The sequence below is a fragment of the Lolium perenne genome, chromosome 6 (assembly GCF_019359855.2).
Source record: "Lolium perenne isolate Kyuss_39 chromosome 6, Kyuss_2.0, whole genome shotgun sequence".
Taxonomy (NCBI): Eukaryota; Viridiplantae; Streptophyta; class Magnoliopsida; order Poales; family Poaceae; genus Lolium; species Lolium perenne.
In genome coordinates this window covers 14,991,908-15,004,047 of record NC_067249.2, presented here as the reverse complement: position 1 = coordinate 15,004,047, position 12,140 = coordinate 14,991,908, and the positions used below count along the sequence as shown (strand labels likewise).

Below are 12,140 nucleotides of genomic sequence, written 5' to 3'. Positions count from 1 at the left end.
ATTGATCTCACGCCTGAAGTCTGTACGCCTTCAACCAGAGCACATCATTTCCGTCCATGTGCAGAGTACAGGACACTAACCACAATGCTGAATTCACATTGAACAAATGGAAGTAATCGAGGCACTTATCTTTCCAGATGCATGGCTGATCGCCGTCGAACCGTTGGAACTGCATCTCCAGTTGATGTCTAGGAGATGGATCCGCACCATGGTGAGTTCTACCGCCACCTGCTCCTCCATATCCACCGCCGCCAGCGCCTCCCATCACCCCGTCGCCTACGCCGCCATGCCTACCGCCGCCCGGAAATCCCACGCCACCAGGTGCCGTATGGGTGGCACCCTCTGTCAGTGGTGAGCTCTTGTCCTTTTCTTGCCCGCTCCCGGCATGCGCGGCTACAGACGCACCTTGCCCGTGATGACGCGCTCGTCCATGTCAGAATCATCTTCCTCCGGTGATGGAGATCTCGCGTGAATGCGCTCGACGGCTTGCGTCGTGCTGTCGCACCTATGCTCCAACCACGCAAGCTGCCGCACCGTGTCGGCGTTCATCTTCGACGCATCCTGGACCGCCGCCGCCATGAGATTTACCTGCGTCATGAGGGACTGCTGGTTGGTGTCGATGACGGCCGTGAAGAAGATCCACGGCCGAGCGGATCTCGGTGAGCGCGGTTGATGTGACCATCGCGGTGAGGACGAACTACGTCTGCGGCGATGGCTTGGACGGCGCCGTGTCGGCTCCTCGCTGATCCGAGCTAGTTGATGGAGGGAAATAAGATCGGAAAAAATGGGCACGAATCTCACAGCTCCATCAGCGAATTGGGAGGTTCCACAAGCCTAACACCGCGGATCGCAAGAGACTTGTGATACCACTTGTCACACCCTTGCCCCTTGTCTAAGGGCTCGTTTGGCTATTCGGGTCAAACTTTCCTGGGTAAATATTCTAGCCGGGAATAGGCAGAAACAGGAGCAAACTCCTGAGATTATTTTCCCAACCTCCGAACTAGGGGCAAAATTTCTTTGGAAAAAGGCCAGGATCCCGCCTGGATTCCTGTAACCAAACGAGCCCTAAGGCGCGCCGATGTTCCTAGGCGTGACACATGTATGTAAGATGAGTTTTTTTTTTTTTTTTTTGAGATGCGTAGGTTTTGTGTGGAGAGCATCCAAACAAGGCCTCTCTCGCGTCAGACGCCGCGTGGCCTTCTCCCCCTCTTCCCCACGCGCGCGGCGCAGCCCTAGTTGGTCACCTCAAGTCAAGCTTCTCCGGCGTCCTCTTCCACCTCTTCGCCGTCGGAGGTGGAGGTCGTCACCGCCGACGGCCTCTCCTAGGACCTCACCTCCCCTACTTCCGCTTCTCCCCCGCAGTCCATCCGCTGTCCCGCACAAGGTAACTGCCCTCTTCCTCCTCCATCACCATCACCGCCACCACCACCCTGATATCATACTACTACATCCGTATCACATTGGGCCTCACTGCTCGGGTCCCGGGACCAGCTCGCTAGTCCTCCCTCCTTCTAGGGTTTCAGTTTTCTCAATTTATTATTTCAGTTCCTGCAACCCTAGGTTTGTCTCGATCGAGTTGGAGGGCATACGTGCTGCGGTTTCTTCCCGCAACTCTTGATCTAGGCATTTTGCTACGAGACTGCGCGTTCATCAGTTTTGGGGGTGGGTTTCTGTAATCACGTCTTGCCTGCGCCATCTGTTATGTTCACAACTTTGTCGCCTGAATTTCGTGCTCTCGGAATGAATGTTCCTTTTGGTACGCCGTTTCCTTGCAGCATTTGCTTTTTTTAAAAAAATTGATTTATTCAAGTTATCATAGTAACATGTTGGTATTTTTACTAAGTATGATCACAAGGCCCGAGGGTTTTGCTCGATCTGCACATTCTTGTGGTGCTGGAGTGAGCGTGCTTTTCTTCCCGGAAGGGAAATATATCAAGTTTTCCATAGATCGAGTGCATTAAATGGATTTCTGATGAATCGCCTTTACTACAGTAACTGATATCAAGACTCATGTGCTTATGGTTTATGGTTGGCCTACAAGAAAAGTGGAAGGCTAAGAAGACCACCCACGTTTTATTCTCGTTGCCATATCCAACCTAATTAATTTAACCCGAGGACTAGAGCACAAGCCACTCCTGAGCTGCAAGTTTCATCTACGCACATTCGCAAAAAAAAAAAAAAAAAAGTTTCATCTACGCACTTGCTGCGTCTCTAACGGTCTTCCTATTAATTTCTTATTTCACCCTAATTAGCATGTGGAATCCTCGCCAACCAAAGATTTTTACCCAAGTATCTCTTGTATGCTGTGCTACTGCTATTGATAACTCTGTGCTAATATTTTTGGTGTTGCTTAATTTATTTTCTTTATCTTTCTACTAGGCATGTGGTAAGGGGAAGTTGAGCTGGAAGTGGCCATTATCAGAATGGATGCAAGTAGTGAGAATATCCAGTTCTCATGGGGAAACAAGAGAGCAAAAAATCGTCTTAAGATGGATACACAGTTCTATGGTTCCTTCACATTTGACAATGTGAACTACTCATTGTATGACTGTGTGTATCTTTTTAAAAATGGTGAACCTGAACCGTACATTGGAAAGATATTAAAGATATGGCAGCAAAATCAAGCTAAGAAAGTAAAGATTCTTTGGTTTTTCTCCCCGGATGATATCAGAAGTTACTTAAGCGGTCCTGTGGCGGAGAAGGAGATATTTCTTGCTTCTGGTGATGGCACTGGCCTTGCTGATATCAATCCACTGGTAGTTTTTCCCTTCTTTATGCATAGATTTGTGTTTCCTTATGTTTGGATAGACCCACAAATCATAAATGTAATTTTGAGTTAAAGAGTTCCAATCTTCATAAATAAAAGGTTGGTTACCACTTCGTGGAGTATATTTGGCAATAGATGTGAACTCTAGGCACAAGGAAAGCCTGAGTGAGCTGCATCAGGCCTGGCTTTGCTCATTTGCAAAATCTAAGCTGAACCAGCTTGGTCAGGAAAGCAGTTCAACAAGCATGTGAACATTTCTATTAGGGTTCAACAGTTACACTTTCAAGCTACTTTGGCACATCACTGCTAATTCAGTTCATTTTTAACCCTTCTTACAACTAAAATGTTCTAATTTAGCCATTTGTTCATCACTCAATTAGGAAGCTATTGCTGGAAAATGCACTGTTGTTTGCCTTTCAAAGGATGAGAGGAATCGCCAGCCTACTCCAAGGGAACAAGAAGTTGCTGATTATATCTTCTGTAGGTTCTTCGATGTCGGAAACTGTACACTTTCTGATAAAGTACCTGAAAAAATTGGAGGGCTGGAAGGTCAGTCTAGGATCCAGATTTCGTTCATGCATTGGATCACATATGTACATATTTCGTTTGCCCAATACATTGTATCCATGTACATCTCAAATTATTCTCCTTCTGATGCAGTCAACAGTCTGCTTAATCCTAAAGACGCGCAAGTTACATGCTATCCGGATCAGGATACGCAAGGTGTGGATCAGAAGTTGGGTGCAGGTCTGGTTGCACCCCTTCCACAGTCAGCGGTTGAGATGGAGGATGAAAATCCAGTTGCTGCAGTGACCCCTCCCCAGTCAGGGGCTATTCCTCTCCCTCCAGCAGTCAAAGAGGAGGATAAAGCAAAGGTTGCTGCCGTTCCTCTCCCCCCAGCAGTTAAGGAGGGTGTTCCCAAACCAACACAAGATATTCCTAAACGCACACAGAAAGATCTTTCTGAGAAGATGCCTTCCAAGAAGTTGAAATTATCCCAAGATCCTACTGGACCGAGTGTGGCCCCAGTTCCTGACGTGAAAGTTCGCCCTGGTCCTCTGGAACTAACGACAAGACAGGCTGTTGTAAGTTTCCTGAACTAATAAAGAACTGTTTTGGCATATTTCTATGTGAGCATATTATAAACATGTAAAACACATGTGCCACATCGATCTTGTATTCTTTGTTCCGTTGCACTCATTGAAACTGAAATCAAGTTGATCGCTATCTAACTGCATCATATCACAATTTAACACACAAAACGATAAGGAATATTTTGTTTCCTTGATGAAATACGAAATTTCTTATAGGGCTTCTCTTGTTTGCAGCATTTTAGTTGACAGATTTTACCAGTCCATATGTCGAAGACACACATACATGTCCTCAGCTGTCTTAAACATCTTAAATGCATGCATTTGGATGCAATATTGCTTTATCTAGGTAGAAGAATGTCTGAGTTTATCATTGTACTGAAAATTACCGATTCATTGCCATAATACAGTCTCTTCAAACTACTGCCATGCACTACAACGGGTATTTGGGGGCATTGTCTCTGTAGCACATATTCCTTTTGAGATTTGGTATCCAAAGTCTTATCTCTCTTTCAGCTATATTTCTTACATCAGTGGGTTGAGTCTTGTGCAAATAATGGTATATTTGTACACAACAAGCAGACGTGCTTCATAGTTATCAATTAGTTTGCTTTAAGGTTTTATTCTGTATTTGGCCGAACATTACCTGCATTTGCTGTTGAGAATTGACCAATGCTATTCATGAGTGGGTTAAAAGGGATAAACCATATACAAGTTCACGTTTACAATTTCTCCATGTTTTCTTCCGTGTGCTGATACACTTCTATGCTATTTAACAGGACCGAAGCAAATGGTTCAAACCTCTTGTGAGTTATCTCTCTTCTCTGTAGAGTCGCTTGTATATATGCTATGCCTGATGACGCATTTGTTTTATCTGCACTTGATAAGTCGTTTAGTCAAAAGTAGAATATGCTTTCAGCTCTATGTTACTGTATATTAAATGAAATTATGCTTTGGCTTTCAGTTATATGTTAGTCTGTTAAATGAAATTTGCAGCCATGGCATGAGGAACTACGAGTGTCTGATGAGGAGGGGAGACTGGTGTATATCCAGAATCTGGACATACAGTTTGCAGCTTCTGACATAGAGGTACCATGTTCTCTTTATCTTTTTGGTTGTCAGGCAGCCCAAGCTGCATTTTGTTCTCTATTGTATTTCCCGGCCTAGAAGTATCATCTTCTTGAATAGCTTAAGCTGTATGTTCTGTTGCACAACTGTCACTGTGTACACTTTAATTTCTGCTTGCTTAACTTCTACATTCTCCCAAAGTGTATCTTCATATTTACTACTCCCTACGATCCATAATAATTGCCACTGATCTAGTACAACTCTGTACTGAATCAGCGACACTTATTATGGATCAGATGGAGTACTTTATTTTTCTGCTATAGAAAGTAAAAAATGCTGTATATATTACTTTATATTCATTGGCAAGTTGGTGCGGGCCTGTGGGGACACGTGGAGAATGTAGGGACTTGAAAAAGTTGATGAATTCTTTGTTCATATCCATTTTATTTTGCTCAAGAATTTTTTCAACCCTGTTTAGCACCCATTCTACTCCTTTTGAGTATCACACTATCAATCTAATGAATATTTCTCATGATAATCATATGCTTGCAGGAACTTATTCGTGAGGCTCTTCAACTAACTTGTAGAGCTCGGCCTATAAACCACCCGACCTATGATGATCCCAACAATGGTGAGTGAGTTTTGTTTGCAAGTTCACTCTTCTACACAAAGCCTACATGTTTGAGGTAACCTTCTTTTTAAATACAGTTTAAACAATTTCCTTTCTTATTTTTAGGAAAAGCTTATGCTGTATTTAAATCTAAAAAAGCTGCTGATGTTGCTATTTCGAAGATCAATTCAGGCTTGGTAGTGGGTGGAAGGTAACTGACTTTGTTGCGTTGATACTTGTTGGAATGATGAAATCTACCGTACTTTTTTTTCAGTGAGGTCATGTAATGAATTTCATATCAATTGTTGCTACTGTTTGTTATTTTCACATGATGGCTCCTTCAAACCAACTGCAAAAGATGGATCAAAACTAACATTACCTCCATCCCAAGGTTTAAGGCTTATATTTTTTTGGAAAAGTCAAAGCAAGTAAAGTTTGACCAAATTTTCAGAATAATCTATCAACAAATATGATATTTTGAAGATAGCACATGAACATATATTTCATTATCTATCTAATAATATTAATTTTATATTTTACATTTTAATGATTTTTGATAAAAACTTGGTCAAACTTGACATAGTTTGACTTTCTGAAAAAAATATAGGCCTTAAGCCTTTCTGAAAAAACTTGGTAGTATTACCAATTGCTACTACCACGAGCACCAATTTATGTGTTTTAGTTCTTTGTTTAGTTGGCAAATCAAACAGGGCTGTGCACGTGCAACATTGCAATTGATGGTTAGACAGTTTGTTGAGACGGTATAATTGTATAGCACAGTAGGCAATATTCCCTCTTACAAAATAAGTGGCTTAACTTTTTCCGAGATACAAATGTATCTACACATTGAAATGCGTCTCGATACTGCGGATCTAGACAAAACTAAGTCACTTATTTTGGAAGGGAGGTAATAAGTAACTTTGTTTAATTTGGTTTTCTTTTGTTAACCCACTGATTCTTACAATTTGTATTACTTGCAGACCACTTTACTGCAGCAAAGGGTTACTTAAGATTAAAAAACCTTCAGGAGCTCTAGTTGGGCACTTAACCATCAGTAATCAAAAAACGAGTCGAAGACAACAAGAAGACCAGGTGCTGATGGTGCTGTAAAATTAATCCTGTCACAGTTACTTCTTTTCTGAATATGATATTTATGCAACTATTGCTCTTTCTGCAGAAGAAGGCAGTATCGACTTCACATTGCTCTCAACCCAACACAATAGAATATGACCTGGCATTGGACTGGATGCTTGTCCGAGAAAAGCAAGCAAGAAAGTTCAGTATACTTCATAAGGTAATTGCAGTTCCTCCGTGCTTTCAATATTTGTACGGGGGTTTATAAATTGAGACCTTAAGTTTGCGTGTTGATATTTTCTGTAGAAGCACGCAGATGAGAGGAAGTAGTTTGCAGCAAAGATTGGGAAGTAGCGTTATTGGAATTGCTTAACCAAACGAGAACCAGCCTGTTTTTCTGCGTATCAGCTGTTGGATGGGGTTCTCAACTGATTATCATCCCTTGGATCTTGGTGTGTTGTTGTCACCTGAAGCAACACCTACCTGCAAGTTTTGTCGCAATGGCAACGTTATGGGTCAATGGTTTATCTTTTTGGCTTCAACTCTGTTGAATTCCGAGGGGAAATCTAACTGCACATTAGGATGTTCTTTGTTACGGAGGAAAGGTATAGAGGGCGAAATTTCTCAGGACGTAGCTTCAGGAATCAGAGTAGCGGGAAATGTCTTAGAGCATCTCTAACGATAACCGAAAAAGTCGGAACCGAAAATTTTGTATTCAACCTCCCGAAAACGTCGCATAGGATGATTTTGCCACTCGCGCAGAACAGAAACCGTAAAACACAAACTGAAAAAAAGGAATTAAAATGTCGCAGGAGAATTCATCGATGAATAGATATAGATGATACTTTCATGCTTGATTGAGCATCAAAATTTACGTAATATATATATAGATGATACTTTCATGCTTGATTGAGCCCCCAGTTCGTCCACCGGCGGGCGCTGCGCTTGCGCTCGCCCTCCGAACAGGTGAACTTCTGTTGTTCCGCACCTGTTATTGGGTGGCATAGCTACAGCGCCACCCCGTACAGAGCTACCGCGCGAGGCCATTGGGTGGCATAGCTGGGGCGAAGTGGCGCTTCAGCGCGGTGGATTCCTCGTCGGAGACGGTGGGTGGTGGCGGCGGAGCGGGTGGCAGCGGCGATGGGGGGTAGGGTTTGGAATCCGAACTCCCCTCCGCGGCCCGTTTTAATACGGGGCGGCTTCCGAGTTTCTCGGGCCCCCGAACTCTGTTTTACGGGCCAGGCCGCGAGTTCGGGCTCCGTTCTGGGCCTCTTTCAGCCCGAACCCGTAAACTCGTCGGATTAATACGGTTCCGGCTCGTTTTAGGGGTACTGTTTGAGTTACTCTCAGGACATTGTTTTAGGAATCAGAGCACTCTATGACATTGGGTTCATTGACCCATATGCTGTTAATTGAGCTATAATAGAAAGTTATCCCAAGAACAGAGAGTCCAACTTGCTACAAAAATTAGTGAAACAAAATACCAGTGAGTACATATTAATTGCTACACCTAGACAAAATAATGGTATCACTAAGATAGACTTGTGTTGTTGATCGTAAGGTAGGTAGTTAGCTAGTGAACGAATTTTGATGGGCATACTTGACCAGATCCAACTGCAAGAAGACAAATCACTAGGCTAATCGATTTAGACTTTGCGGTGTTGTATGTTTAAATTAAGCGTGTTTGTGTTAGTACTTAGTCAAACATATCACTGCTCGATCCATCATCGGTGCCACTATGCTTACAAACGGAGCTTATTCCATTTGTTATCAATCGGTCGTGACCTTGTAATAATTGTATATTCATGTTTCTAAAAGGCTGCAACAGTTTACTCCTGAGTTATGATATCCTGACTGTTTTTAACCTATTTTCTGTTTCCTGGAAGTAAGAAATTCAAGCCGCAGTCCAGGAGATAAGGATGGCCAACCGATTGGACAGACAACTAGTTGAACAAATTTGACCAAATTCGCAGATTGTGGGACATAAGTACATAATAGCATTCCCGAGGAGGTCATGGACTCATCCGAGGTGCTCTCACCCACAAGGCCATAACTGTCATGGTTTAGTAGGGTAGGTAGTTTCACCACCATCGAGGTTCCATACTTTCATATGCAGTTTGTATGAAAACTCGTACATAATAGCATGTCCGGGGAGGTCCCCAGAAGATCATCAGAGGTTGTTTGTCGAGTGTCACCCACAAAGCCATAACTATCATGGATTGGTAGGGTACGTAGTTTCACCACCTTCGAGGTTCCATACCGGTCATGGTTTGCATGAAAACTCGTACGCTGCTCGGTTAGCAAAGCCTTTCACAATTAATGAGTTTTGGGATGACTCAAATCAATTCATATGATGGCCTTACCATGGTCCATGGATCACATTTTTGCAGTTCTCCAAACTTTGGAAAACGCTTCAAAGGGTGCAATGAAATCACAACACTTCGGACTCAGTTAGGTGGAAGCCCCTCCTTAAGTGTTTCTAGGCTCTTTTAAGCTCTATTTTTTTTACAGAGGAACAAAAAATGCACACAAAAATAAAATTTCACATATATATGTAATTACATATCAATATGAAATTGTACATCTATGAGGGAAAAATAGGCATACATTTTTATGGCCAAATTACACACATATTATAAAGGCACCAATATGTGTAATTGCACATATTTATGTAATTTCACTTAAAAATAGGCATCTGTATCCAATTGGTAATTAATCTACATGCAATTGCACATAAAAAATACACAAACAAAAATAGAGAAATCATACCAAAACCTGGAAAAAAAGTGAAAACCCAAAAAAACTCGATTATCCAGCGACATGAATGCAAAAAAAAGTAACAAACATTAACAAGACTTATAGACTAAACGAGTCCAACAGACAACGGGCCACAAATAAAAGGAGACTTACTAGAGAAAAAAGATCAACAAGGGACCGATCGAGTCGTATGTAGATTCTCGGCTAACCGAGAATTAGCCATCACAATATAAATATGAATCACCTTATCCAAAACCATAACTTTTTTAATCATCTAAATACCGGGCTCCAAAACAATCGTCATACAAAAATCAAAAACATTATTTCTGGGAACCAAACAATACCACATAAAACTAGATATGCACATATATTCTATAAGCTACAAGCTAGTTTCGCTAAAAGATACATCACATTTAGGCTAGACAAAAAAGACAATTTTTTCATAAAATTAAAGTATATTATTCCTTTATACATCCACATTTTTTCTGCAGCGCAAAATAGAATATACTTTTTACGTATACTTTGCACAAGTATAGATACCATGGAGCTCGGATGCCACAAATTCTCTTTCTGCAAAAAGTGCACTATTTGCGGGGATCTGTTTTCGGAATCTTGAAACACCATGGCACCTACTCACTGAATTCACTTGGGCAAGGGAAGTATGGTCGGCGCTGGCCTCCTTGTCTCGTACTTAGGGCATCTCCAACCGGGCGACCCAAACGGACGCGCTGGGCCGTCCGTTTTGGGCCGTTTGGGTCGCCGCCAGGACACGCGGACAGCGCCCCGCGTCCGCGTGTCCGTTTGGGTCGCGCGCTGCGCCCAACGCGGCGACCCAAAGAGACGCCACGTGGTTCGTCTTCCTTGCGCGGCGCTGCGCCATGGCAGGCCTCGACGGGACAGCCATGGTGGGCGGTGGAACGCGCGGGAAAGATCCCGCGCGCGGCAAGGTTCCCGCGCGCGCGAAAACAGCATTGGCGCGCGCTCGCGCCCAAGTTTCCCGCCAGACCGCCGGCTATAAAAGACGGTTGCGGTCTCACAGACCGCATCTCACCTTCCTCTCCCACTCCACCTTCTCCGGCGGCCACTCCACCTTCTCCGTCGCCATGCCGCGCACCCTGCAGTCCACGTGGGCCAAGCTCTCCCTCGCCGCCCGGGCCAGGTTCCCGCGGACGGTGGAGGAGGAGCGCGCGGACTCCCGGTGGGTCGCCGACGACGAGGCGCTCCGCGTCGCTGCCGAGGCGGCGGCAACGAAGGCCGGCGACGCGGAGATGGTGGAGGCGGCCGCGGACGGGCGGCACGAGACCGCGGACGGGCGGTACGAGGCCGCGGAGGAGGCGGCCGCCGCGGAGGAGCCCGTCAACGAGGAGGACCTCGCGGCGGCGAACATCAACGCCACCATCGAGGAGCGACTCCTCGACCTCACGCGCGTGACGAAGGAGCACGAGGGCATCCGGCGGGCCGGCCGCCGCCGCTAGGCGACCTCCTCGGCGGAAGAACGAGCTGCTCGCTATGCGAGCAGCCCGTCACCTCATCCGGATGCCGTCCCCGAGCGGCGCGCCGGGAGGATGCCGAGTCGGCGGAGCGCGGCCGGCAAGAGCGCATGCGCCGGCGGCAGGAGATCCACGAGGCCCGGGCCCCCGCCCTCGTCCGCGTTGAGGCGCGCGCCGCCGTGGAACAGCGCCGCTGCGGGGAGGTGGAGCTATGCGGGAAGCGGATGATTCCGCCGCAGGAGGCGGAGCGCGAGCGCGCCCGAGGTGCGCGGACGGAAAGGAGGAGGATGACGGCCTCCTTCCAAGCTGCCCAGCCCGCGCCGCCGCCCGCGCCGACGCCGACGCCCGCGCCTTCGCCGACGCGCCACCCGGCCGTAGTAGGCCGAGTGGAATCCTCACGCGTACGAGCCGCCGCGTCGAGTGAAATCCACGGCCCCGACGGCGAGCCGGCGAGGAGTCGCCGGCGAGGCCGCCGGCCCGTACGTATTTAGGATAGAAGTAGTAGCTAAAAAATGTAATGAGTTCTTTTTAATGAAAAATATTATTTATGCCTATGACACGCGGGCCGGGGGCGGACAAGGGCGGACGCGAGCGACCACCTTTCGCGTCCGCGACACGCAAACCCGGCCAAGATTTGGGCCGGGTTTGCGTCGATCCGGACGCCGCGGGCATCCGTTTTAGGGATGGGTCCGCGCGCTGGGCCGGGTTTTTGTCCGGCTGGACCCATCCGGACGCGCGGGCGCGGGATGGGTCGCCCGGTTGGAGATGCCCTTAGGCCTTGGTGCTCTCATTTTAGATGGGCATATCTTCCATCACTGAGTGGCTTGACCTACAGGAAGAAGAAAGGGGATGAAATCGCTTATATGTCTGGCTGCTTGGAAAATATGGAAAGAATGGAATCGGTGGGTCTTCCAACACGAGGAACCCTCAGTTGAGTTGCAGCACTCGACGCACGGATACGAGATGAGGCGATCCTCTAGAACATGGAATGAGCGAAGATCCCTTCCGACTAGGGCTACATTCTTTGGTTTTGTTTTCTGCTTTTTTTTTTTTGCTTTGGCGACTAGGATTTCTTCACGCCTTGGTCATCGCTCTTTCTGTAACATAACTCGTACATTATCTAATTAATAAATTTAGCAGCTCTCCCGTAATATTTTTTTTAAAAGTGCAATATAAATCTCGTCTAACAGTTGATAAAAAAAATGTCGCATGATGGGCCGTTCTGCGGTTCTGCCCGAGAGGCCAGGAGCAGGCTCGCTAGGCCACTAAGCAGAAGCAACAAT

The 12,140-nt window shown here is 45.9% G+C and overlaps 1 pseudogene; it reads left to right on the top strand.

The window, feature by feature from the left end:
- Positions 1 to 1,216: 1,216 nt before the first annotated feature.
- LOC127308786 (protein ANTI-SILENCING 1-like) lies at positions 1,217 to 7,277 on the top strand (annotated as a pseudogene).
- Positions 7,278 to 12,140: the final 4,863 nt, after the last annotated feature.